This window comes from Bubalus bubalis, chromosome 1 (assembly GCF_019923935.1).
Source record: "Bubalus bubalis isolate 160015118507 breed Murrah chromosome 1, NDDB_SH_1, whole genome shotgun sequence".
NCBI lineage: Eukaryota > Metazoa > Chordata > Mammalia > Artiodactyla > Bovidae > Bubalus > Bubalus bubalis.
This window is the reverse complement of record NC_059157.1, coordinates 174,416,582-174,444,471: the sequence shown is the minus strand read 5'-3', so window position 1 is coordinate 174,444,471 and position 27,890 is coordinate 174,416,582. Positions and strand designations below refer to the sequence as shown.

At 44.7% G+C, this 27,890-nt stretch overlaps 1 long non-coding RNA gene and 1 pseudogene across 1 annotated transcript; one reads left to right on the top strand and one right to left on the bottom strand.

The window, feature by feature from the left end:
• LOC102401361 overlaps positions 1–27,890 on the bottom strand; it is a 170,823-nt pseudogene that overhangs the window by 43,099 nt on the left and 99,834 nt on the right.
• On the top strand, positions 7,027–8,117 carry LOC123466051. Its single transcript, XR_006641310.1, has 3 exons — positions 7,027–7,166; positions 7,860–7,961; positions 8,039–8,117. It is a non-coding gene; the product is annotated as an uncharacterized LOC123466051 (long non-coding RNA).

The window sequence follows — 27,890 nt, the reverse complement described above, 5'->3', positions numbered from 1 at the left end:
GGAAAAAACACATCGGGAGGAGTATGGAGGAGCCCAGGCGAAGACATCCAAAGTTTTGCCTCCTGGGAAGAACATGCACAGAACATGCTTTTTCTCCAGCGGCGAAATGCAGCAACACTGTGTACCGTTTCTGCAGCGGAGGCTGCCTGAGACTCAGAATCCAGGGTTTTGTTTTTTTTTATTTGCACAGGCTGGTGATGGAGGCACTCTGCCTGCACGACCAGCAGTGATTACTGACATTCCAAACTCCTAGAAGGAAGGCAGGTGTTCACTACAAATCACACTGCTTGTAAAAACAGTCTAGGCAAGCTGGTCCAGTGCCCCAGGCAGACAAAACAGCCTTATCAGTTAGACATGTAGGCAATATTCCAAAAGCCAATTTCTCAGATGCCAGCCAAGGGCCAGCCTTCTGTAGAGCTGCATCAGGCCTGCTAGGTTAACCCTCTCCTGAACATGACTAGTCAAATCTTTGGGTTTTAATTAGGTTTTTAGTCTTGTTTTTTATAGTTTCTTACATATACTAAGGGACTTCCCTGGTGGCTCAGATGATAAAGAATCTGCCTGTAATGCAGGAGACCCAACTTCGATTCCTGGTTCAGGAAGATCCCCTGGAGAAGAGAACAGCAACCCATTCCAGTATTCTTGCCTGGAGAATTCCATGGACAGTGGAGTCTGGTGGGATACAGTCCATGGGGTCGCAAAGAGGTAGACATGACTGAAAGACTAACATTACATACTAGACACCAGTCATTTATTAGATCTACATTTTGTAAACATGTTCTTCAAGTCTGTGGCTTCTATTGGAGTCTCCTGGTGTTCCTTGGAAGGAATATGGGCAGGGGAGGAATATACCCAGTTTTGTACACATACATGACTGCTCTGGCCCCAGTATAGAGAAGGGACTGCAGGGGCTGGGAGTAGTAGTGGGCCAGGTAAGAGATAATGGAGAGTCTGGCTTGAGAGGGGACAGGATAGATGGAGAAAAGAGGCTGCATATGAGGCATGTACAGAAAGTAAGACTGACAAGGCATGCAAATGCTCATAATGGATTTCCAGCAGGAGAAAGAGAGGTAGGGCTCCCCAAAGAAACACGGTACTACTGTTTCTAATAGCGATACAGAACACTGGGATTTCAGTGTTCTGATAATTTGGGAAAGGTGGGACCTACCAGATTAACTTTAGGGTCCCTTCTAGTGCCACAAACAGGCCTTCTGGGGATTATCTTAACAATTCTAAAATATTCTGAGGTCTGTGCCTAGGTGCATTATGACTGATTAAGATCACACACATATGTATATCTAACATGCAGAGCTGTGGTCCAAGAAAATAACATGACCGAAATGGAACATGGTCTATGCATTGAGACCCTTGCAAAAAGCAAAGGCAGAAACACTGTTAGCATAGAAAGTGTGAGGCTGGGGAGAAGAAATTCATATTCATGTATTAACTCAATTACCATGTGTGCCTTGCAAATCCGGAGCGCTATCTGTTTAAAATGGGATTTCACATCATTCTGTCCCAAGTGACACAGACAGGATTATAAATGAAAAATCTTTTCCTCAGGCCAGGATACAGAGCTGCGCTCACTTGGGCAGCATACACTAGCACAGGAGAACCTTTATTTAAGGCTGGAAATTCTATTTACCCAGGAGCCCAAACCACTGTTTTATCTGTTCTCGCCGAATAAACAAAACACCCTGGCAAACGAGATGCAAAGACGGCCTGAGGGAATGGAGGAGAATGTGAAATCGGGCATGCAGGTCAGTGTCAGTGCGATAAATCAGGAGCACAGCAGTGACACCTATTTTCTCTTCTGATACTAAAAAAAGGGAGGCTATGTGAATCAATGAGACAAGTGAGAGTGCAGAAATATAATGTATGTATACTTGATACTATATATGCTGCTGCTGCTGCTAAGTCGCTTCAGTCGTGTCCGACTCTGTGCGACCCCATAGACGGCGGCCCATCAGGCTCCCCTGTCCCTGGGATTCTCCAGGCAAGAACACTGGAGTGGGTTGCCATTTCCTTCTCCAATGCATGAAAGTGAAAAGTGAAAGTGAAGTCGCTCAGTCGTGTCCGACTCTTAGCGACCCCATGGACTGTAGCCCACCAGGCTCCTCCGTCCATGGGATTTTCCAGGCAAGAGTACTGGAGTGGGGTGCCATTGCCTTCTCCGGATACTATATATATATATATATATATATATATACACACACACACACACACATATATGGTAGATGTATGTCTATTGGGGATTATCTTAACAATTCTAAAATATTCTAAATTCTATAACAATTCCATATATATCTAACAATATATAGATATATATCTACATATATAGTATGTAGATATATATACATATACATACTATATGTAGATATATATCCATTATATATATATGTATATATATATGCATGTATATATATAGTAGATCTTTTGTGATGTTTTATTTTAGGGACAATATATATAAAGGTGGACTTCCCTGGTGGCTCAGTGGTAAAGAATCTGATTGCAATACAGGAGATGTGGCTTTGATCCTTGGGTCAGGAAGATCCCCCTGGAGAAGGAAATGGCAACCCACTGCACTGTTCTTTCCTGGGAAATCCTGTGGACAGAGGAGCCTGGCAGGCTACAGTCCATGGGGTTACAAAAGAGTCAGACATGATAGCTACTAAACAACCACAAATATGTAAAGGCTAAGGAATGAATGCTTTGCCTGGTGGGAGCCACAAGGTATGACCATGAATCAGACAGGAGGTCTTCTCCAGCCTAGTTGGGCCTAGTGCCCCCGAGCCCACAGGGAGGCTGGTCAGGGAGGCCGATGCTGGCATGCCAAGATGCCTACCATCAGATGCACGCTGTAACACTCAGCCTCTTCTTAAGGAGTACTGATGAATCTAGCTTGTCGTGTTGTCTATTTGGCCCTCTCTTGCCACACGGCCTTTGTGTGTGCTGTTCATTCCGCCTGAAAGTCAGTTGCCTCCACCCATCCCCAAGTCTCAGGGATTTGTCTTTCAGGTCTCAAATCCATCCTCTCTTCTCTGCTGTCTATACTCTGTCATCAGGGTGAATCCCTGGTGTCTTATGGGGCCTAAACTTTGTACAATCTTGAAGGCCCCTTTCCAGAAAAAGAATAAAAAGTTTGAATGTGAAATAAGATACCTACATAATGAAGATCCCTCCAGGCAAACAAGGAGCTGCTTAAGCTTCCTTACTTCACAGGGAACCTGCTGCCTCTGGCTGGCAGAGTACATGGTGGATTTGCCCACTGGAGCCCTCAAGATGGTATGAAATCATGTTTCGTCATGGAAATGCTTGATTCCCATCCATACAATGGTCTGTAAGCTTCTCGAGGGGCGAGACCATGTCCATTTGCTCACATCATTTCTCCTAGTGTTTAGTCTAGTGCCTAGCACAGGCAAGGTCCTCAATAAATGCGATTTGAATAAATGAACCTTGAAATTTGAATAATTATAATCATAGAGCTGTTAGCTCCCACTCATTGGGAGTCTCCATTCGCCAGGCCCTGAACATCAGGACTGAGGGTACAGGGTATGTTGGAAGACTCGGCCTGTGAAACAAGGAAGAGAAAACTACTCTGGGCACTGGGATTAGAGGGAGACTGAAGGTGGGGTGCCTCTGAGTCAAGGATGTGGCTTCTGATTCTTATTGTCAACAGCACTGTGTCCCCCAGAATAAACATGACTTCATGACTGGTAGGGATCCCCCTACCCCCAAACTAGACCTTTGTAAGATACTCAGCTGCCATTTCCTAATCTTCTCTCTTGGGAAGCAGAGACCCCATCTCATAAACATCCCCCTCCCACTCTAAGCCATAGTCTTAAACTAGCGGGTCTGGTGATTATCTTGGTTACAATGGGCAGATATTATTACCAGCTACTGAACTGAGGCAGGGATATTGCTAAGCATTCTACAAGGCACAGGATAGCCCCTCCCAGTGAAGAATTCCCTGGTACAGAATGCCAGTAATGCCCAAGGTGAAAAGCCCTGCCTCAAACCCACAGGCTCCCTCTCCATCACCTTTTCTGGATACAGCTGTCTGCTGTTTTTCTCTTTTCCCTCCTTTGCCTTCTGTACTCCACACAGAACAGTAGGGGCAATTTACCAGAGTAAATGTGATGCAGTTTCAGCTATACATACAGTTTATTCAAAACGAAACGAATAATTTTTATACCACTCTAATGGCAGAAAGTGAAGAGGAACTGAAGAACCTCTTGATGAGGGTGAAAGAAGAGAGTAAAAAAGCCGGCTTAAGACTCAGCATTAAAAAAACTAAGATCATGGCATCTGGTCCCATCCTTCATGGCAAATAGAAGGGGAAAAGGTGGAAGCAGTGACAGATTTCCTCTTCTTGGGCTCTAAAATCAATGCAGATGGTGGCTGCTGCCAAGAAATTAGAAGACAATTGCTTCTTGGCAGGAAAGGTATGACAAACCTAAATAGTGTATTAAAAAGCAAAGATATCATTTTGCCAACAAAGGTCTGTATAGTCAAGGCTATGGTCTTATCAGTAGTCATGTATACAGATGTGAGAGTCTGACTGTAAAGAAGGCTGAATGCCAAAGAATTGATGCTTTCGAATTGTGGTGCTGGAGAAGACTCTTGAGAATCCTTTGGACGGCAAGGAGATCACACCAGTCAATCCTAAAGGAAATCAAGCCTGAACACTCATTGGAAGGACTGGTGCTGAAGCTCCAATACTTTGGCCACCTGATACGAAGAGTCAACTCATTGGAAAAGACCCTGATGCTGGGAAAGATTGAAGGCAGGAGGAGAAGGGGATGACAGAGGAGGAGATGGTTGGATGGCATCACTGATTAAATGGACATGAACTTGGGTAAACTCCAGGAGATGGAGACGGAGGCCTGGCGTGCTGTAGTCCATGGGGTTGCAAAGAGTCAGACATGATTTGGTGACTGAACGACAACTCTAGGCCAGTGCATTGAATGCTCTGGGAACCTTATTCAAATACAGAGTGAGTCAGGAGATGTGGGCTGGAGCCTGAGAGTCTGTCTTTCTAGTCAGTTCCCCGGGGATGCGAACTCTGGGCCTACAAGCACACTTGTAGTAGCAAATTTCTTGGCACTTAGGATACAGCACAAAGAATACAAAGGCCCCTGCCCTTGGGGAGTGTCCAGTTGGGCTAGAAGTGTATTGGACCCAAATAAGGGTGGAGAGGTTGAAGTCAGAGGCACTCAGAGTCTTAGAAAATCAGCTGGAAGAGAATGTAGAGGATGTCTAACCAAACTTCCCCATTTTAGAGACTGGGAAACTGAGGCCCAGCGTGGAGAAGGGAGCTAGTTTACATAACACAGCTTGCTGTGCCAGCTTTGGGGCAAGACTATTTGATTCTTATTCCCTTGAATTAGCAGAGTCCTTAGGGAGACTCTGAGGGCATAGCTCATCAGAGTGGGGAAAAGTCAGCAGCTTAGAGGTCACAGGGACAGAAGTCTGGAGACTCCCATGTGAGGGCTCCCCCCACTCCACTCTCCTCACAGGGAACCCTGATTCCCAACTTCACTCATGTCCATCCTGACACACCTGCAGACACTGGGATATATTTCCAATGAGTCAACTCATTGGAAAAGACCCTGATGCTGGGAAAGACTGAAGGCAGGAGGAGAAGGAGACGACAGAGGAGGACGACAGAGATACCAGATTCTTCCCACCAACTCTGTGCTTCTGCACGATTAAATGTGTAACAAGGATGAACTAGGGCAAAGTCTGGGAGAAGTAATTCTAAATGCATTCAGTCAGCAAGTGGAAAGAGTCAACTCAAACAGGGTTTGGCCAATCAAAATCTCCTCCTAATCAGGAGTGGAAGGACAAATCCTGGACCTACACCGGGCTCCTGGGGGCATTTTCCAGGGCTCACCTGAAGAGAGCCATTGACCCAGAGCTTAGAGAACCTTTCGCTTGGAAAGCAATTGCTTCCTCCACGGCTGGTACCTGCGACTGCTGCTGCTGCTGCTAAGTCGCTTCAGTCGTGTCTGACTCTGTGCGACCCCATAGATGGCAGCCCACCAGGCTCCCCCGTGCCTGGGATTCTCCAGGCAAGAACACTGGAGCGGGTTGCCATTTCCTTCTCCAGTGCATGAAAGTGAAAAGTGAAAGTGAAGTCGCTCAGTCGTGTCCGACTCCTAGCGACCCCATGGACTGCAGCCCACCAGGCCCCTCCGTCCATGGGATTTTCCAGGCAAGAGTACTGGAGTGGGGTGCCATCGCCTTCTCTGGTACCTGGGACTAGAAACTTTTAAATTCATGCCAGTTGGACTGGAACAGTAACAAATTTTATGGAGTAGCTAAAAAGAAAAGCAACAGCTGCTATATCAGGCATTAATAATATAACAAAGAAAGAAAAAGAGAAACTTTTCATTAGTACTTTTTGATGTCAATTTATTATTTATCCCTTTGCCGATATTCAAACAGGCAGGCCATCATAAAACATTCAAAAAGATTCTCTCAAACAGTCAAGGCATCTGTTTTAACTCAGTTCTTTTTTAGAAACCTGGAAATCAGGAACCCTGGCATTTATATAATAGAATAGCTGTGTTAAAAATATATATATGTATACTGTATCAAAAATACTGTTTGAGGATCACTACTTAGAAAGATTTTGGTTTAAATTTTACCAATGACCAGGAGGCAGGCAGACAACAGCTCGTAAAAGGAGATTCAGTGTCAATCAACAAAGCACTGCTCCCGAATGTAGGCCTCCATGAGTGTTGTTTTGTTGAAACAAGGCCTTGACAAAGCCCACTGTTTGGTAATTAGCATCCTGTCAAATCTCTCCAATCAAGGCCCACAGGTTGCACCTGGTCCCAGTTAAAAAAGGCTTTGTGGGCAATTCTGATCTGACCCTCAGGGACTCCTGCCATGTGCAGAACCGCCTTCTGTGTTCTTGCCATAACTACCATTTACAAAGCAAGGAGGCCTCTTCCACCAGAGGTTCTGAGAGCTTTTGTCTAATCCTGATGCGCTATCACGCCACTTTAACCTTGATGATAAATGTCCATCCTTGTAATGCAGACCTTTGCTCCTCTCTGAAGAAGGTATCTCTTCCTGGGACAGAAGATGCCACAGAAGCAAAATCATTGTTGAAACAAACCAAATGCAAAATGGAAAGATTTCAGAAAACAAAGACCGTAAGTGCCCTGTCTTCAGGACGAGCTGGTTGGAAAAGAAGGGGCTGGCCCTTCCTAGGTTGGCAAGCCTTCATTACTCCCCGGGCTGGCATCCCTGAGGTAAAGGTTGTGTTCCCTGATGTAGGAGATGACAGCATCTGGGAGCAGGTACTTCACGCTCTGCCCCTGGCTCAGGGCCCACCTGACGTATGTGGCGCTGATCTCGTTCTGCACCGGCTCCCTGGCCAGGTGGATCTTGTCCTGGTATCTCTGCAGGATGGGCGAGTCCGAGACATATCCCTTGGGGTCATGCCCTGCTCGGGTCACACACACCAAGCCAAACTTCTCCACTATTTCCTGGATGTGTGTGTCTTTCCAGAGGTTGGGGGTCTGGAAGGTCTTGAGGAAATCTGCCCCGCAGAGGAGCTTCAGCTCAGGCACAGCTGGAAGACAAGGGTGGATCTCAAGAAAGTAACAGGAGGGTCATGGCCAGGAAAGATAGCATCATATTCTGTTTGAGATTTTCACCAAACACTTTTCTTGGAATGTATGGGGAACTCAATGTCTATGTGTTCATGACTTAAGGAGAAAAAGCATGTTGATGAATCTGAAGCTACTTTAGGGACATACAGTTGTTAAGTAATACTTTAATCAATAAATCTTTTGTTTAAGGTTGGCAAAATGCCAAGTAATCCAAAATGAATTTTTTTTCAGTGTCATACCACAAGGCTGTCTGTGGTTGCTGGAGCCCACAGCAGGTCCAGCAAGGCCAAAGGTGGCTGTGCTGAACCTAGAACTCTTGTCTTCTGATACAAGGTGAGGTTCTTAAAGCTCTAGGACTAATAGACGATGGACCTCCGGCAAGTCACCTCCTTTCTCAAAATCTATTTCAGCCCTGTGTGCCTCTGGGAGCTCAGTGGTAAAGAATCTGGCTTTCAGTGCAGGAGACATGGGTTTGATCTCTGATCTGGGAAGATCCCACAAGTTGCTGAGCAACTAAGCCCCTGCTCCATAACTACTGACCTGTGCTCCACAACAAGAGAAGCCACAGCAATGAGAGCCCATGCACCACACTGAAGAGTAGACCCTGCTCGCCGCAATGAGAAAAGCCTTCACAGCGACAAAGACCCAGTGCAACCAAAAATAAATTAAATAAGTAAATAAATAAATTTATATTGCTTGCTTCACTTCAGTTGTGTCTGACTCTTTGCCACCTCATGGACTGCAGCCCACCAGGCTCCTCTGTCCATGGGATTCTGAAGGCAAGAATACTGGAGTGGGTTGCCATTTTCTTCTCCAGGGGATCTTCCCGACCCAGGAGTCAAACCTGTGTCTCTTAAGTCTCTCTCATGTGGCGCACAGGCGGGTTCTTTACCACTAGGGCCAATCTATTTCAGCCCTAACTTCTGGTACCTTTATAAGTACAATCCCATCTTAAAGGTTAATTATAAACGATCTTTGGGTAACTAAAAGGTCTCTAAGACCTCAGCTGGTGACCTTTTCATCTGTTTTCAATAAAACAAAGCTCTAGAACAACTGATCAATGTGGATAATCCTTTAGCATTTGTTCTAACAGAGAATGATGATTGTGATGATTAAAGAATACTTAACATTTATTGGCTGTTTACTATGCACACTATTATTAAGTGCTTTATGTGTTTAATTTCATTTGAGCCTCAGAGTAACCTCAGGAGATAGGTGTTATTGTCATGCCCATTGTGCAGACGGGGAAAGAGAGGCGTGTGACTTGCCTGAGGTTATTCATTGCTAGTAGACAGCCAGCCTCCACTGGGGGGCATTTGAAACCCCTGGGCTCTGCTGCCGCCTGCTGGCAGGAATTGTACATGCATCACTCTGCCTGGATTTTCCTGGCACCATTCCTATTCCCATCCGCTTTGAATGGGCTAATCAGAAAAAGAAAAACTAAGTCCATCTAGAAGCAACCCGCAGGGCCTCCGGTCCTTCTGGAAGTCAGTTCTAGCTTCAGTGAACAGCAAAGGCTGGGCTCTTAGAGCAAGAACATCTCAGTCACCATGAAACCTCCGCTGGGAAGGGCTTCAGGGATACCATCTGCCCGGGGGCGGGGGGGGGGGGGGGGGGGGGGGGGGGGGGGCGGGGGGGGGGGGGGAAACCTGATATAAATTGTCAGCTTGGGCTCCTCTGTTGTGAAAACTTTAAGGGAATCTGGACATGGATTAGAGAGACGAGTTTACAAAGGAGCACTCGACCAGTGATGCACTGGAAAGTGAGAAGCTGGACATGTCATAAAGAGGTCCGAGTTCCCGCCTCGGATGGGTCCTGGCTGCTGCGGGGCTGGAGCTTAGATCCTTCCCTGGGCCTCAGTTTCCCCTCCGTGAAACGATGGCACTGGACTTGTTTACTCATTTTAAGGCATCAGATGTAATTATAGAAACATACTTCAAACACTTTAGCAGTGTACTACTGGTATAATAAAATGATATTCAAACATTTATTAAGACATGTATTCATGAATTCTCCAGGTTAAGAACTAGGACTCTAGAGCCAGACTGTTTATATTCAGATCCTGACTCAGCCATCTGACAGCTATATGACCTCAAGTTTAAAATGAGGATATTAACGCTATTTATCTCATAGGATCACTTTAGAATTGAATGAACTTATAAATATAGAACACTTAGAACAGAGAACAGAAAAAGTGTGGCATGTGTTAACTACCATCCATCCATTCATCCATCCATCCATATACCTACTTCTCCACCAATCCACTCACTGGCACATTCACCAAGCACTCATGGAGAGTGTCCTAAGTGCATTTAAAAATTATTCAGTAACTTAGACTTTTCACTCATTTGGGCTGGTCCCATTGCTTACATAGGTCCCATGGGGCTTCCCCGGTGGCTCAGAGGTTAAAGCGTCTGCCCACAATGCGGGAGACCTGGGTTCGATCCCTGGGTTGGGAAGATCCCCTGGAGAAGGAAATGGCAACCCACTCCAGTATTCTTGCCTGGAGAATCCCATGGATGGAGGAGCCTGGTGGGCAACAGTCCATGGGGTTGCAAAGAGTCGGACACGACTGAGTGACTTCACTTTCACTTTCATTGCTTACAACATGTATGTGGGTTCAAACTATTCCATACCTGTGAGATTTTACTCTACTTTCTTATTTATCTGACCACTGTAATATAGAAAGAGACCAGTGTTTGATCTTTCAAGCAATTGAATTGTTGTTTTGTGCTCTTCCTATGGGGGAGGTTAAGAGATGTGCATTGAATTCCAGGGCCTCCTGGGGTCTGGGGACACCTTCCTGTTCCCACAGGTCAGGGTTTCTTCTCCTGTGGGTTTCTGTGGGGATGATCTCCACATACCTGCTTCAATATTAAATACTGTTTGAATTTATTAACAATGACAGTATGGAATACAATTCACTCTGAGCCCTTGCCCAGAGGGAACAAGTACCCACACCTGCCCCCTCCCCCATGCCAAAAAGCATGCCATGGGGCTGGTGCGATGGGTCCCTCCTGCCAGCCACACACACCTTAGACCCCAACTCTGGGCACTTCTGTCATCAGGCCCCTTAAAGGCAGTTACTTTTCCTTTCAGACCCATTCATATCACTGGTACGAGATCTGCAGACCCAGTTACTCTGGGAGTCCAGTCTGTAAGTCTGAGGTTTTGAATAAAAGCTGCCAATTTGATTTGTCTTAACAGTGACTCAGTGACATAAATAGATGTCCATGGGTGTTTTGGGGCACTGTGCTCTGTCTTTGAATAACCACAGGCTCTGGAGAGCAGATGAAGCAGATTCACACAGAAAGCAAGAGAAATGCCACCAGGACCTGTCTGTTTGAATGTCCAGTTGCCCACACTCTGACATTAAAGAGCACCAACCCTGAGGCCAGTCAGCCCTGGGTTCCAATCTCAGGTCTGCGAGGACCTTGGGGTAGTTACAGCTGATGGGCCTGTTTCCTCAGCTGTAGTAAGGATAATAAAGCCTCCTTTGAGAGTCCATAGGAAGTTGAGTGATGGCGAGAATGCAATGGAAACTTCCTGCCTAGTGCAGCAAATGAACACAGGCATGGAGAGTGGTGTCTGGAGTGTAGGACTTCTGGGTCTAGACAGGATACCCACGATGAAGCCAGGTATTGGGATCTGAAGTGTGTGTGCGTGCTCAGTTGTGTCCGACTCTTTGCAACCCCATGGACTGTAGCCCACCAAGCTCCTCTGTCCATGGAATTTTCCAGGCAAAAACACTGGACTGAGTTGCCACTTCCTATCCTAGGGGATCTTCCCGACCCTGGAATTGAAGCATCTCCTGCATTGGCAGGTTGATTCTTTACCACTGAGCCACCAGGGAAGCCCATTGGTATATGAGGGGAACGCCCCAACTAATCATACAAGTACCAAGGCCACCTTGGAACAGGCAGTGTGAAATGCAAACAGATGAAGCATCTGCTCTGGTTGTATGGAAAGAGAATCCTCTGAGCTGTGCTCAGCCCCAGCAGCCAAGGCAGGAACCATCTTCACGAGCGACAGAACTGGACTATTAAAGGACTGCTGCTAAGTCGCTTCAGTCGTGTCCGACTCTGTGCGACCCCAGAGACGGCAGCCCACCCGTCCCTGTGATTCTCCAGGCAAGAACACTGGAGTGGGTTGCCATTTCCTTCTCCAATGCATGAAAGTGAAAAGTGAAAGGGAAGTCGCGCAGTCGTGTCTGACTCTTAGTGATCCCATGGACTGCAGCCTACCAGGCTCCTCTGTCCATGGGATTTTCCAGGCAGGAGTACTGGAGTGGGGTGCCATTGCCTTCTCCAATTAAAGGACTGAAAGTGTCCCAAAGTGTGACACCCACGTGGCCCAGGACAAGGCAATCTACACGCCTCTGGGTGAGTCCAAGGAGGACCACAAATCACAGTGGTGATGGGCAAAGCCGGGCCCTGGCAGCCAGAAGATGCTGAGCTCAGCTGCAGAGCAGAACAGCACATGGCAGAGTGTATGGCACACAGCATGGTCCTTTGGCAACAGGTCACTGGTAGCAGTTTGGCTTCATCAGAAGCCAAACTTACGCAAGAAAAACTCCACCTTTCTTTTTTAATTGCTCTTTTTTTTTTCTGATGACAAACATGAAATCTGTGTTGACTGTGGACCGTGTGGAAAATATAAGTATTTAAAATAGAAAATAACAACAATAATTCTGCTTTCTACAAAAATTTGTCAATATTTTGGTGTATTTCTTAGTCTTTTCTATTTAAACATGCAAATAGATGTGAAAGTACATTTACATATGTTTATATACTTGAGATTATCCAGTCTTGTATCCTGATTTTTTTCCCACTTACCTCCTAAGTGTTTCGCCATATCATGAAAACCTTTTGTGTGGGTTCTTCATCCTATATTATATATAGTAAATTTACTTATACATTGCCTAACATTTTAACACTGAGGTTGCTTTATGTTCTGCCATTGTAAAAATTGCTGTGATAAACCTCTTTCTCATAAGTCTTTGTCCCAATTTCTAATTACCTCCTCAGGCAGATTCCTAGAAGGGGAATTTATCAAGCAAAGGGCACACATTTTTAAAGCCCTGGATATATTTTGCTAAATTGAAAAGCCCACTTTTCATTCAATGCAAATTTCCTTTTTTTTTTCAAACTTCCTTTTTTAACAGTTACTTTGGAAGAGAACAAGAAGAGTAGGATTTAGGGTTTGAACGGACAGAAAGGGAATAAGGGACAAACCCCCAATGTCATAGCGCCAAGCAGAGCAGGCCAATAGCCCCTGGACAAGCACATCCAAAAAGAAAGTGGGGTGACTTGAAGTGGTGCAGGGGGAACTGGTTTCTTAGGGAGGGTTCCTTCTTAGAGAAGGGCGTTACAGGACAGACAGCTTTTCAACAGCAGAGCCACAAAGGGAGGTGGGAGAAGAGTCAGGCCAGGCAAAGAGACAGGGCTTCTGGAAGCATCTGCAGAGCGGTGAGAAGCTGGGAGCTTCAGTGTGGAATCCCTCCTGCCTCACTGGCAGCTACTTCCTTCTCTCGCCACAGGTTCCAGCATCCTGAATGGCATGGGGTGGCCAGCACTTCCTGCCCTGCGTGACTCACTCAGCTGCTCCTCTGCCCCCAGGTGTCTCCCAACCCAGATGACCTACGGGTCCTGCAAGTGGTGATGCAGCGTTGCCTCCTCCAGGCCGATCCCCTATCCACACCTGGACTCACTGCCATCCATAGATGGTCTCCAGATCAGGACAGGTGCTGGGCAGGCCACCTCTGTTCTCACCCAGCATCTCGAGAACTCTATCAGGAGTGACTGCTGAGCAAGAGGTGATTCGGAAAGAAGACAGAGGGCTGAGGATGAGCACTGTGTGCTGTGCTCAGGGCTGGGGTCAGGCGAGGAGGAGCCCCAGCTGGCTCTGGAGGAGAGGCAGACAGGGAGGCCAGAGGAATGTAATCAGTACTGGAGAAGCTGATCATATAGGAAACTCTGTAGCTCCTTCTTTCTTGGGTTCCCAGTCAACAGCACAGCTCCCCGGACTGGCGGTAAAGCAGATCCCCAGCGTGCCTGTTAACCATCCAGTTCCAGGCCCCTTCCCCTCAGGGGGTCTGGGGCGTGGCCTGGGCTTCAGTGTTTTTAATAAGCCGCCCAGGTGATTCTGCTGTGAGTGATGCTTTGATTAGCATCCGAGGACTGCAGTGGGAAACTTGAGGGCATTTTCAAGGCCTCTTAATTAATTTATTTTTAATATATATTTTTTTCAGATTCTGTTTCGTTATAGGTTGTTGTTCCCTGTGCTATACAGTAGGCCCCTGTTGTTACCTATTTTATATATAGCAGGGTGTATATGTCAATACCAGACTCCTAGTTTATCTCTTCTCACCCCACCTTTCAAGTCCTTTTAGGAGAGTGGTTCCCAGTCTGTGTTCTGGGGAGCACCAGTTCTGAGGAATACTAATATGCATTAAAAAGAGCCCCATGATTAAAAAGTGCTAAGAATGGCTGCAAGCTACGTCCCTTCCTCATTTGAGTCCCATACACAGGAACATAGTAAAGGCTCTGAAGAGTCCTGTAGAATTCTAAGACGGCATTGTAAGCATGTTTAACCATGACAATCTGGAGCTCTCCTCATAGGGAAATAGTGTCCCACCAGCTAAAGTTGGGAGAGCTGCTGGAGGCAACCCCACGGAAGAGCCTGTTGGAATGCTGGCCGGGTGGGACCAGTGATCCCTTGCTCCTGGCCCACCCTGCCCCCCATCACTGTGTTCTCGTTTATGTGCCTGAGGGGGCTGTGCATTTAACCCCTGGTACCAGGGTTGCCATGGGAGGTGCTCTGAAATCACAGCTGACAAGGTTCCATCAAACACCAGGAGCTGACCATGGGGTAGAAACCCAGGGTTACAGATTAAAAGGAAGATCCAAACAGACGTTAAATCCCTTAAAACTAGGTTTCCTCTTCCGAGTAAAACACTTGAGTAACAATGCTATACAGTGGTAGGTTGAGCGATATAATGGCACATTTTGTATTCAAAAAGGCTAAGGCTTTCGAACTAGCTCAGCAGCACCCAGAAGTTGATCCCAGCTTTGTCCTGGCTGTAATCCAGGTCACAAGCACGAGTCACAAGGTAGGTAAACTCCTCTGGGGCAGGAAATCCCACTTTAGCAAACAACGATTTACAAGGGATGGTGGCAGATTGTTTAACCTGGCTTTTCAACACGGAAAGTGTCACCCCAAGAGGGCCTCAAAAACTCTTACCTGTCCCCACGGACTGTGGCTCACATGGGTTCTCACCTGAAGCCCTGACATCTCACCCCTTCACCCCCGACAGAGCAGAGGGTTAGCACCTACCTGTGGAGGCGGGGGAGCTGGCACTGCCCTGGTCTGGGTCTTCCATCTGGGGCAGAGATCTGAGCAGTTCGCTGTGATGATGCCTGTGGGGTAAGCATATGGGCTCAGGGTGCATCCATGTGGCCTACAGTCCCCCAACACCACCCAGGGGGTCTCTGGTTTTTAAGTCTCATTCTGCCTTTGTCCATTTAAGGTAGCTCATTCCACAAATACGTACTGAGGGCCTACTGTGTGCTGGGTCTTGTGCCAGGTGATGCATCTGGGTGCTCACAGACCACCCCATCCAAGACTGCCTTCTATGACCCCCAGCTGAAAGGAGGAAACAAGCAGATTTCTACTCTTTTAAGTATTTTCTTTCCGTAGCTCACTTTTTATAAAAGTTGAATAGGGATTAAGGACCTGGGCTATTAGAATCAGACCTGAGTTCTGAGTACAAATTTTCAGTTGTAAAAAGCTGGAATAATATACCTACTTTTTAGACTTCTGTGAAGGTAAGTAAGTTACCACACAGTAAGCACTGGCACCGGGTTTCCCTGATGGCTCAGCAGGTAAGAGCCCACTTGCAATGCAGGAGCCCCGAATTTGATCCCTGGGTTGGGGAGATCCCCTAGAAAATTGTCTGGACAGAGGAGCCTGGCGGGCTACAGTCCATGGGGTCACAAAGAGTCGAATACGAGTGAGCGACTAACACTTTAGTGCGTGGCCCATAGCTGCCTCTCAAAACAGAGGCTTGCTTGGATCATAAGCTAGTACTTTAGAACCTGACTGGGTCATGGCTCAGAGCCTGGTTTGGAGCTTGACTGCCGGGGTTGAATCCAGTCTCTCCCACCAGCCAGCAGTAGGACCCTGGGTGGGTGTTTCATGTCTCAGTACCTGCAAAACGAGGAACGATGACAGTGCCTGCCTCCCAAGTGTGGTTATGAAGATGAAAGGAGTAGATGTGCAAAGTCCACGGAGGGGTGTAGAGCGCAGAGCAAATCGCAAATCTCGTTGTATGTTAGCAGTTTGGATGTGATTAGACTTACACCCATTTGGTAGGCCTGGCTCTTTTAGCAATCTGTCTTCTGAAAGTCAAGAGATACCTGTGCCTTCTTTTTAATCAAACACGGGTAGGCACTAAGTCTTGTATCAATCTGATCTTCCGTCTTCCGCCTACTGTATTATCCATTGACTGGAGCTGTGTTTGGGGAAAAGTGCCTGATGGGAGAAGCAGGTATTTTCCATAAGAGTGGCTGGGTTCAAGTGTAGGCTCTCCTGCTTGTACGCTGCTGGGTGAGTCATGAACACTCTCAGAGCCTCACTGACCTCTGTTATTTGGTCAGGAAAGTTAATGGCGGCCTTGTCTACACTGAGTATCACAAGACCATTAAGGAGCAAGAGCTTCTCCCTGGCTGGGGAAGAGGCTGATGCTGACTGTTAGGAGAAGGTGCAGTGTAGAAGTTAAGTTCTAGAATGAGACTGCCTGGGGTGGTATACTGGTTCCAAATAGCGCTGGAATCTTCTTGGGTGTCTTAAGCAATCTGCCTCCCTTTCCTCATCTGTAGAATGGGGGACAATGACAGTACCCACCTCAGAGAGCTATAATGAGGCTGAATTAAAGAGCTTTGCACAGCCCATCCACAGAAAAGTGCCCAGTCAACATGAGCTGTTATTAACAGCCTTACTCTCAGTCTTTCTTCCCCACCAGATTGTGAACAGGAAACTCATTTAATTTATCCTTATATTCTTGGTACCTAGGAAACTGCTTACCTAAAGTCAGCTGAATTCAGGAAAGATGGAAGGGGGATAAATAAATATATTTAGTTCAGGTCCAAAGTCCTTCCTGATGGTCTCAGAGACTCATCTGAGTCTTCTTAGGGCCTTGCTGGATTCGTCTGTGCTTCCATTATTGTCTTTTTTAAAAATATAAATGTGCAGTTTTTATTTTTAAATTTTATTTTTAAAATATTTTCTTGGCCATGCCACATGGCATGTAGGATCTTAGTTCCCCAGCCAGGGAGTGAATCAGCGCCCCTTGCACTGGAAGCATGGAGTGTTAGCCACTGGACCATCAGGAAAATCCCGCCATTATTGTCTTACTGCTTCAGTTTTAGAAAGTATCACCTCTTGAGGCTTCACTCCCAGATTAGTCTGGAATTTCACAACAGATGGAAACAGGTTTGGGTGCCATCTTTACTTTCTCACTGTAGGACTCTGAATATGTTGTTGACTCTTTCAGAACCTGTTTCCTCATCTGTGAAATGGGGCCAAACTCATCTACTTCTCAGAGTTGCTGAGCTGCCTAGTTATTATATGTTTGCATACATAGTAGGTGATCAGTAAAAGCTGGTATTATCATTTTATTTTTACTGACCTTGAAGCCCCTGGTTCAAGTTGACCCTGCTTTGAATAGTAGCTGGAACTCCGGTGTGCAAAAGGCTACTTTCAGTGCCAAATGCATCTTCCTCACAGACCTGTACTCTGCCTTTGTGGGGTGGTGGGGGGCGGTCATTGCTTCCTTTTGTTGCTTGCCTGAGTGGTACCCTGGTGTGCCCAGCCTTGGGCCTGATGACTGACCCTGGCGGCATATTCTTTGTGTCCTCAGCATCCCCTGGTCTCCAGGTAAGCCTGATCAGAGGGTCACTGCGGCAGAAACAGAGTCAGCCATGTAGTGCTCCCCACTGTAGATCACTGGTTTTGAAGATGGCCATATGTATGGATTCAGAGTCCAACAGACTGGGGTTCCACCACTTGCTTATCTGTTGTGCAACTTAGTTAACAGCCTCTCTGAGCCTCAGTTTCCTCATCTGTAGGATGAGGACAACACAGGCTCATATTTGCCAAGGGGCACACGAGCTGCTGCTGCTGGACCACATCGCATGGCATCATGACCAAGGCCTGCCCAGCATGGGGAAAGGGTGAGTGAAATAAGCTATCAAGTGCTCTAGAAGCATGAAAGCTGACCCAGATTTTAAAAATTTAGAATAGAAATAAGCAACTTGATAAGGAGAAAAAGAACACTCAGTAAACCCTACAGTGAATTGACTTCATAGTGATGTATGTCACTGTCGCCATGATGTAGATTCATTGTTGACTCCACCAAGTAAGTGTTAGTCGCTCAGTCCTGTCTGACTCTTGCAACCCCATGGACTGTAGCCTACCAGGCTCCTCTGTCCATGGGACTTACCAGGCAAGAATACTGGAGTGGGTAGCCATTTCCTTCTCCAGGGGATCCTCCCAACCCATGAATAGAACCTGGGTCTGACGCACTGCAGGCAGATTCTTTACCATCTGAGGTACCAAGAGGATACTAAATGGAGCAAAAGGGTGGGAGCATTCTAGAGCATTCTTCCATGCTTCTAGAATCACCTCACTTTAAAATTTTAACCAGATTTTCAATCTTAAAAAATGTTTTTGATAATTTTAGGAAAACATTAGTAATTAAACAAAATTTCTAATGAAGGCCACTCCAAATACTGAGAAGACTCTTAACTGGCTGATAAAACAGTGCTGCCTTTATCAGTGGATTCTCAACCTTGGCTGCACAAAATAAATCATTTGGCAACCTTTAAAATATCCATGCCTAGACCCTGCCTATTACCCTAGAAAAATCATAAGCTTGGGTAGGAGAGGTTGAGCATTTAAAAAAGCCTTCCCAGGTGAGTCCTACAGCCGGGATTGGGACCACTGGTTTGGATCGATCCTGGTATTAATCATAAAACATGATTCACACACTTGGTGACTGAGACTGTGGGCCTCAACCCTGGCCACACATTAGAGTCACTAGGGAGCTCTTAACAATCCTGACGCCCCGTCCCAGACCAATGACATCCCAGTCTCTGGGGTAAGACTCAGGCTTCTGTGCTTTTGAAAGCTCTCTTGGTGATTTGGTGTGCAGCCAGGGCTGAGAAGCATCTGTCTAAAGGATACAGTAAAAGGAGAAAAAGACTGCATCCTGTAAATCTTAGGCCTGCATTTTGTAGCAGGATATTAATATGTGGTACTGTGGTCAAATCCTATTTACCCGTGAATGGCTTATCTGTTATGAGAATAAACTATGGGCCAATTAGGGACGCAGGGAAGGTATTCTTTACCAACTGAGGTGGAATTGCAGGCAGATTCTTTACCAACTGAGCTATCAGGGAAGCCCCTAACGTTATTAAGCACCTATTATAAACCAGGTGGGCACTTTCCTGGTAGCTAGGCTGGTAAAGAGTCCGCCTGCAAGGCAGCAGACCTGGGTTCGATCCCTGGGTTGGGATGATCCGCTGGAGAAGGGCATGGCAACCCACTCCAGTATTCTTGCTTAGCAAATCCCCGTGGACAGAGGAGCCTGGTGGGCTACGGTCCATAGGGTCTCAGAGTGTCAGACAGGACTGAGCGACTAAGCACAGCACCTAAGCCAGGTGCTTTCCTGCACCACCTCATTTAATGTGCACAGCATCCTGGTGAAGTGGATGATGTCATCCCTATCTTATTAGTTGAAGAGAGAGCCCGTCTCACTTACCTCAAGTCACTTCACTAGTGAATTTGGCTCCAAGATCTGGGCCCTAGGCCACAGCATCTCCCACAGGGTGGAGGAGGACCGTGTCTCTTTGTTTCTAACTGCATACTAAAGCTAAATGATTTGTGGGATTATCTGATTTGTTTCTACTCCCCTCTGTTAGCCTAGATAAAGGAGAGCTGACTACATTGTTTCTTCTAAAAGGATGATCTAGGTGTAAATTTATTCCTAAATAGCATATATCTAACAATTATTTCATATTTGCTCTCCTTCAATTTGGCAACAGATATTGAAGAAGCACTGTAACTGAATACTTCTAGCTGGTTCTTTCCCCTGTAAAGGGTAAGTAATAAGAACAGGATATGGAAATTAAATATTTACCTTTTTTTTTGCTAAAGGCAAACATTTTTTCTCCCAAGTGACTTTCAAGAGTAAAAAGTAAAAACCAAATTATGGGCAGGCCTGCCAATTTTTCAACCTGGCCCCTTGTGTCTAGTCTCTGACAAGTCTAGTGCTTCCTTATGAATAAAAGACAGCCCACAGTCTGCAGCCCCTTCCAGCCGAGCTGGCTGTCGGCAGTGACAGGCAGACCCGCCTCTCAGTCCCCTCTGACAGGCAGGACAGGTGGGGTTTCCTGCTTCCCTAGCAAACACCCAGGAAGGTTTCCCCGACACAAGTCAGAGACTGACTGTCCTCATATACAGGGCTTGCTGGGGCTTTTAAACAGCTCCATTACTTATGCTGAACACTAATAGCAAGTCTAAAAGAAAAAAAATTCCTGTGTAACTTTCTCTAGATTCATAGTTTTTTTAAAGTCCAGATTTAGAGAACCCAGAATTTGTACAATTAGAAAGATGGCCCATTATGTAGATGCAGTTTTCAACCTAGTGGATGATGACAATAATCAAAGGTCTCACTTACTGTGTATGATTATGTGGTTCTGGGTCAGAAAAATGATTTACATTTTTGTGATCCTTGTTAGGTTATACTGTCCCCATTTTGCATGTGAGAAATGTGTCCTGGAGAAGTCATCATGTGTCTAATGTCAGACAGCTACTGAGTGGTAGCCCTGGACCCTGGATGCTTCAGCCTTCTGAATCGAGACTGGGCTTTTCCACAGAGTACCCTGAAGGGTAGTGGTTTGTGATTTGTTTACTCAGGGTCTCTCTGAGAAGGTGAACCTGTTGGTCTCTCTCGCTCTACGGATAAACACTTGCAGGACTTGGGTACCAGGCTCTGGCTGAAGCCCCACTCAACCCTCCATCCGTGCCTCCCACCCTGTGGGCTCTGCGGACATGATCGGGGCCCCTGCCCATCCCACGCGCGCATGCCCACTGTTACCTCAGCACCTTGATTGTCTCCATCCACTGCGCCTGCTCGCTCTCCCAGGAGTCCACCCGGATCCAGTCAGACGTCTGCAGGGCCAGCCGGGCCATGGCCACACGGTGCCGGGCAGCCACAAGGTCTTTCTTCCCATAGTTGTCATTGACAGGAGAGATGATACCCCCAATCACCTGGTACCTGCCTAGGCAGGGGAGAGCAGGGGTGTTGCTGGCACGGGGGCTTGCCACCTGGCTGCTGGAATCCAGGCAGGCACTAAAAATCTCGGGGCCTCATCCTGAGTGGGAACAAACACTGGCATTCTCTGCTGGGCAGGTCAGCTCCCTTGGGTCAGGTCAAGGTGCTGCCTTAGGCATCATGTGCCTCTTCTCCAGAGTCTTCTATGCCTTGGAGTAGCTGAGAGGGGGCTGGGAGGGTTGGGCTCAGGCCAAGGCTCCTGGGTGGCACTGTGGACAGTTAGGGTCAGAACACGTTAGGGGAATACGGTGGCTCCCCTGTGTGGGCCTCCTCTAATCACGCGTGGGACAATAGCTACACATGGCTTCTTAGCTCAAATAGGAGATTCTGTGGATCAAAGACAAAGGAATGACAGGTCCCCCGGAGCAGGTGGGTGGGTGAGGGGATGCAAACTGACCGCACAGGGCCACCACTGGCTTTGGAGGACTGTGCTGCTAAGGGAGGGAAGACCTACTTTGACGATGACGTGGGCTGTCTATGAACAATGCTGCATGGCTCAGCGACAGAACAGGGCGGTACAGATTTAGAGCTGCAGTGAACTGTAGAAGCTATAGGGAACCATCGTGGAAAGAACATGAATGGGGCTCAGAGAGCCTCTGAGTGGGACTCGGGTGGGAGCTCCAGTTCCATCACTCGCTAGGATGCCTTAGGCAAGTTACCAAGATATTTGAAAGAATAAAATGCTGAGTCAATTGAGCTTCAGTTTTCCTTTCTGTAAAATGGGATAATAGGTGCTTGGCAGCACCTTGTGGGAAGGATGAAATATAATATCTATGAGGGGAGTTAATATTTTAACTTAGTACATGATATATTAAAAATTGTATTATAAGATATAAACATGCACATAAAAGAGCATGAAAAAATACAGCTTTACAGAGTTACAAAGTACATCCTGTTCTAATCCTCGCCCAGGTTAAGATACAGAAGTTCCTTATCACCACCCCCACACTCTGATGAAAACTAATCACTATTCTCACTTTTCTCCCTGTGCACACAAGCACCTGATGCGAAGAGCTGACTCATTGGAAAAGGCCCTGATGCTGGGAAAGACTGAGGGCAGGAGGAGAAGGGGACGACAGAGGATGAGATGGTAGGATGGCATCATCGACTCAATGGACATGAGTTTGAGCAAACTCGGAGATGGTGAAGGACAGGGAAAACGCTGCAGTCCATGGGGTCACAGAGTCTGACACAACTGAGCGACTGAACAAAGATCAACAATTCTCACTTTTTCATAATTCTCTTGTTTTCCTTTATAACTTTACCATGTATTTATGCAGCCTGAAAAAACAAAGAATTTTGCCTGCTTTTGAAACTTTAAAAAAATGGAATCATACTAAAGTGTTCTTTCCATAAGCCATTTTCATTTTGTTAATAAAATTCATGTAGTCCAACCAGTTTTATTGCTACATAATATTCTATTGCATGATTATATACCAAATAATTGATCTTATTGTTGATAGATTTCATTTGATTCTGGCTTTAGACAATTACCAACAATGCTGGTCTGAAAATGCTTGCACAAGTCTCCCTGTGTGCACAAGCATATATTTCTTAGGATATGTTCCCTTCCTAAGAGTGAAACTGCTAAACCATTGGGTAGATGTATTTGCAGCTTTACTAGATAATGCCAAACAATCTTCTAAAGCGGTTATAGATATTTACTCTCCAATCAGCAGTATATGAGCATTTCATTTGCTCCACACCATCGAGCAAATAACCATACAGGGTTATTGTCAGGATTTTCCCATCTGATGGATGTATAGTTATGGCTCATCATGATTTTAATGTTCCTTTTCCTGCTTACCAATGAGCCTGAGCATTTATTCATATATATTATTAAGCATTCAAGCTTAATTCTTTGTGAAGTGCCTGTTTGAATCTTTTGCCTTTATTTCAGGTTTCTGCCTTTTTATCATTGATTTGTAAAGTTCTTCATCTATTTCAAATATTGGCCCTTTGTTGGTTGGTTGTACATGTCCTAAATAACTTCTCTCACTTGTCTTATTGTTCTTTTTGTGGAATCGAATGTCCTGAATTTTTATGTAGCTGGGTTGTTAGGTTTTTTCTTTTATGGCTAGTGCATTTTGTGTTATAAAGGTATTTTCCTGTATTATCTCATAAAGTGTTATAGTTCTGTTTTGCACACTGGTGTCTTTGCGCATGACGGGCGTCCTATTAAAGTATTTTCCATTTGGATAGTCAATCACTCCCGCATCATTTACCAAAAAGAGCCTCCGCCCCCTGCTGTGCAGTGTCACCACGTGGGAATCCCAGTGTCCATCTGCGTGCCAGCTGCTTTCTCCGCTCTGCTATGTTCTGTGGTTCTATTTACTATTTACTGTCCCTAGACAACATCACACTGCCTTATTTAATGGAGCTTTAGTACACTTCTTAATGTGATTTAAGTAAATCTTCCTAACTTGTTCTTCTTCGAGTGTTTCAGCAATTCTTGACTCTGTACTTTCCACATAAATTTTAGAAAGCATTTGTTAAGTTCCACAAAGATGAAACAGCCCCCAAAACCTGCTGAAATTTAATAGGAATTGGATTAAATCTATAATTCAATTTAGGGAGAATTGACCGTTTTATAATATTGAGGCTTCCATTACATGAGCATGGTATATCTTTCCATTTGTTAAGTGAAGTGAAATCGCTCAGTCGTGTCCGACTCTTTGCGACCCCATGGACAGTAGCCTGCACGAGGCTCCTCCGTCCATGGGATTTTCTAGGCAACAGTACTGGAATGGGTTGCCATTTCCATTTGTTTAGGTCTTCCTAAATATTTCTAAACAAAGTCTTACAATTTTTCTTGTACAGCACTTAACATGTCTTTTGTAAGATTTATTTCTAGATTCTTGATATTTTTTGATGCCACTATAAATGATACTTCTAAAAACACTTTTTTTTCCTCCTTGTTGATGTGCAGAAATATAACTGATTTAGGTATCTTGAATGTGTATCTGGTAAGCTTGCTAAACTCTCTCATTAATTCTAATAGTTTACCTTCAGAGTCTTAATCTTCTATGTCCAAAATACCAACAATTTTACTGTTTCCTTTTCACTTCTTTTACACTTTATTTTTCTTGTTGCATTGTTTAAGACCTCTGGTATTATGCTGAACAGAGATGGTATTAGTAGGAATCCTGTATTATGCCTACTACCAGAGGAAAAACTTCCAAGCTCTGTTATTACATATGATGCTTGCTGTAAGTTTTCTGTGGATATCCTTTCTCATGTGTGGCACAGAACATGCTATGTGTTCATCAGGACCCATTTTTATTTTTCCTCTTTCAGAGCTTATAGGAAGCTAATATTTCCATTTCTCTTGAAATTAGGTTGGGTTTTTTTGTGATTTGGCTGAGTTATAGTCCCTGATGGCTCATCTGGTAAAGAATCTGCAATGCAGGAGATGCAGGAGATGTGGGTTTGATCCCTAGGTAGGGAAGATCCCCTAGAGGAGGGCATGGCAACCCACTTAAGTATTCTTGCCTGGAGAATCCCATGGACAGAGGAACCTGGTGGGCTATAGTCCATAGGGTCACAGAATTGGACATAACTGAAGAGACTGAGTCATGGGATGTGGGTAGAATTGATGTATGCACCAAGTACACTTGGCCATAAAAACCCTTGCATGACCCTCCAGCTCTTCATAGTGGATCTGAAAGCTACTATTAAGACAGCAAAGTCTATGGGACCTACCAGGATCCCTGAGACACCGGGATTCCTTCCTGAGCTTGGGAGGAAACTATCCTGCAGATCTTCTGAACCTACGAGGGATTTAGCTGATGAGAGATAAACCTTATTTAGTGTGTTAAGCTCCTCAACTTGTGGGGTTTGTTTCTTCAGCCTAGCATGGTCTGTCGTGACAAATATGCTATTTTAAAAGAGATATTTATAAAATATCTAAAATATATAAAAAACACATACAACTCAACAACAATAACAACAAAATCCCAACTTAAAAATGAGCAGAGGAGGTGGGTGGACATTTTTCTAAAGAAGACATACAGAAGACCATTAGGCACATGAAAAGAAGCTCAACATAACTAAACATCAGGGAAATGCAAATCAAAACCACAATGAGATATCATCTCATGCCTGTCAGAACGGCTATTGTCAAAAAGACAGGAAATCAGTGTGAGTGAGGATCTGGAGAAAAGGGAACCCTCTTGCACTCTTGGTGGAGAAGACAGTATGGAGATCCCTCAAAAAAATTAAGAATAGAACTACCATATGATCCAGCTATTCTACTTCTGGATATTTATCCAAAGAATACAAAAAATACTAATTCAAAAAGATATACACACTGCTATGTTCACTGCAGCATTGTTTACAACAGCCAAGATAGGCAAGCAACCTAGGTTCCTAATCAGATGAATGGATAAAGAAGTAGTGGTAGGGAAGCCCATATATATACATATACAAATACATACATACAATAGAATACTACTCAGTCATGCAAAGATGAAATCTTGCCATTTGTTACAACACGGATGGATCTTGAGGGTAATATGCTAAATGAAATAAGTCAGAAGAAAGACTGTATGATTTCACTCATATGTGGAATATAAAAAATAAACTAAAAAAACAAAACAAAACAAATGAACAAACCCAACAAAAAGAAACATAAACAGAGAACAGAGTAGTGATCACCAGAGTGGGAGGGGTGGAGGAGGGTGAAATGGATAGAGGAGATCAATGGTATGGTGACAGCTGGGAACTAAATCTTTGATGCTGATGGTATGCATGCATGTGTGCTAAGTCGCCTCAGTCGTGTCCAACTCTTTGTGACTCTATGGACAGTGGCCCATCAAGCTCCTCTGGCCATGGGATGCTCTAGGCAACAATACTGGAGTGGGTTGCCATACCCTCCTCCAGGGATCTTCCCAATTCAGGGATCAAATCTGCATCTCTTATGTCTCCTGCATTGGCAGGCAGGTTCTTTACCACTAGTGTGACCTGGGAAGTCTGGTGAGGGTATACAGAAGTAAAAATATAATGTTGTACACATGAAACTTGCATAATGTTATAAATCATGGTTACCATAATAAAGTAAAAAAGATATTCTCAGCTATTCATAGTTTAAGCGCTTTTGTCATAAATGAATTCTTTGCAACTCTTGGAATGACTATGTGGTTTTTCTCCTTTAGTCAGTTAATACAGTGCATTGCATTGATTAACTTTCTAATTTTAACATTGCATTCCTGAGATAAACAGGTCAACATATATTATCTTTGTAATGTGCTGATGGATTTACTCTGGTAATATGTTTTTAGGAAGCAAGAGAAGTCTATAATTTTCTTTTCTCTTAATGTCCTAATCAGGTTTTGATATCAAGGTTATGCTAGCCTTATAAAAGCTGTTAGAAGTTCCCTTTTTCTATGCTCTAAAAAAGACTGTATGGGTTTGCAATAACATTTTCCCTGTGAGTGTTTGGTAGAAGCCACTGGTGAAGTCTTATGAGGCCTGGGCTCAATTCATGTGATTTTTTTTGACTACTGATTTAATTTCTTTAATGGTTGTAAAATAATTCAGATTTTAATTTCTTCATTATAATTTTTGGCAACTTTCATCTTTCTAGGATTCTGTCCATTTTATCTGAATTTTGAAACGTACTGGCATAAGGTTGTTCCCAATATTCTCTTATCTGTTTAGTGTCGATACCATCTGCAGGGATGTTCTTTTCATTCCTAATGTTGGTTGTGTTTCCATTCTTTTTCCTTGCTCAATCTTGCCAGAGGCTTGAAATCTTATTAGCCTTTTCAAAGGGCCAACCTTTGGCTGTATTGAACTTCTCTGCTGAATGCTTGTTTTCCATTTAATCAATTTCTGTTCTTATTTTTATTAATCCTATTCTCCTACTTTCTTGGTGCTAGTTTGCTGCTCTTTTTCTAATGGTGATAGATGTGCCACTAATTTGCCATTTGTCTTATTTTCCTAATACAGTTAGGAACGCCTATATAGTTCTGGCTATAAAACTTCCCTATAAGCATGATTTTACTTGTATACTCAAAGCATGACTTTACTTGCATTTACTTTTTACTTGCATGTAAAGTTTTCATGATCATTTAGTTCAGAATACTTTATATTTTTATACCTTTTCTGATCCATGAATTATTTACAAGTATTTTTTGTAATTACCCAAACAAACATATTGAGATTTTTGGTAATCTTTTTGTTACTGATTTCTGGCTTAGTTGCAACTGTGAAGAACATACTCTATTGATTTCAATTCTTTGAAATGTGTTGATACTGGCTTTATGTCCTAGGGAATGATCAGTTTTAGTCAATGTTCCATGAGTACCTAAAAAATGTGTATTCTATGACTGCTGTGTGATCTTCTGTCCAACTACTCAATACTGCCAATTGCTTTTTTTAAATCTATGTTCTTATTTTTTTGTCTGTTGTATTAGTTACTAAGAGAGGCATGTTAAAATCTCCCACTATGGTTGTGAATTTTTCCATTTTTTCTTTTTAGTTCTTTTAACTTGTGCTTCATATATTTTAAGGCTATGTTATTTAGGTGCCTATGGCACCCCACTCCAGTACTCTTGCCTGGAAAATCCCATGGACGGAAGAGCCTGGTGGGCTGCAGTCCATGGGGTTGCTAAAAGTCGGACATGACAGAGCGACTTCACTTTCACTTTTCACTTTCATGCATTGGAGAAGGAAATGGCAACCCACTCCAGTGTTCTTGCCTGGAGAATCCCAGGGATGGGGGAGCCTTGGTGGGCTGCCGTCTATGGGGTCACACAGAGTTGGACACGACTGAAGCGACTTAGCAAGCAGCAGCAGCAGCAGCATACTTGTGATTCTGACATATCTGTGAGTCAAGTCTCTCTCTGTAGTAATCCTTTTAACTT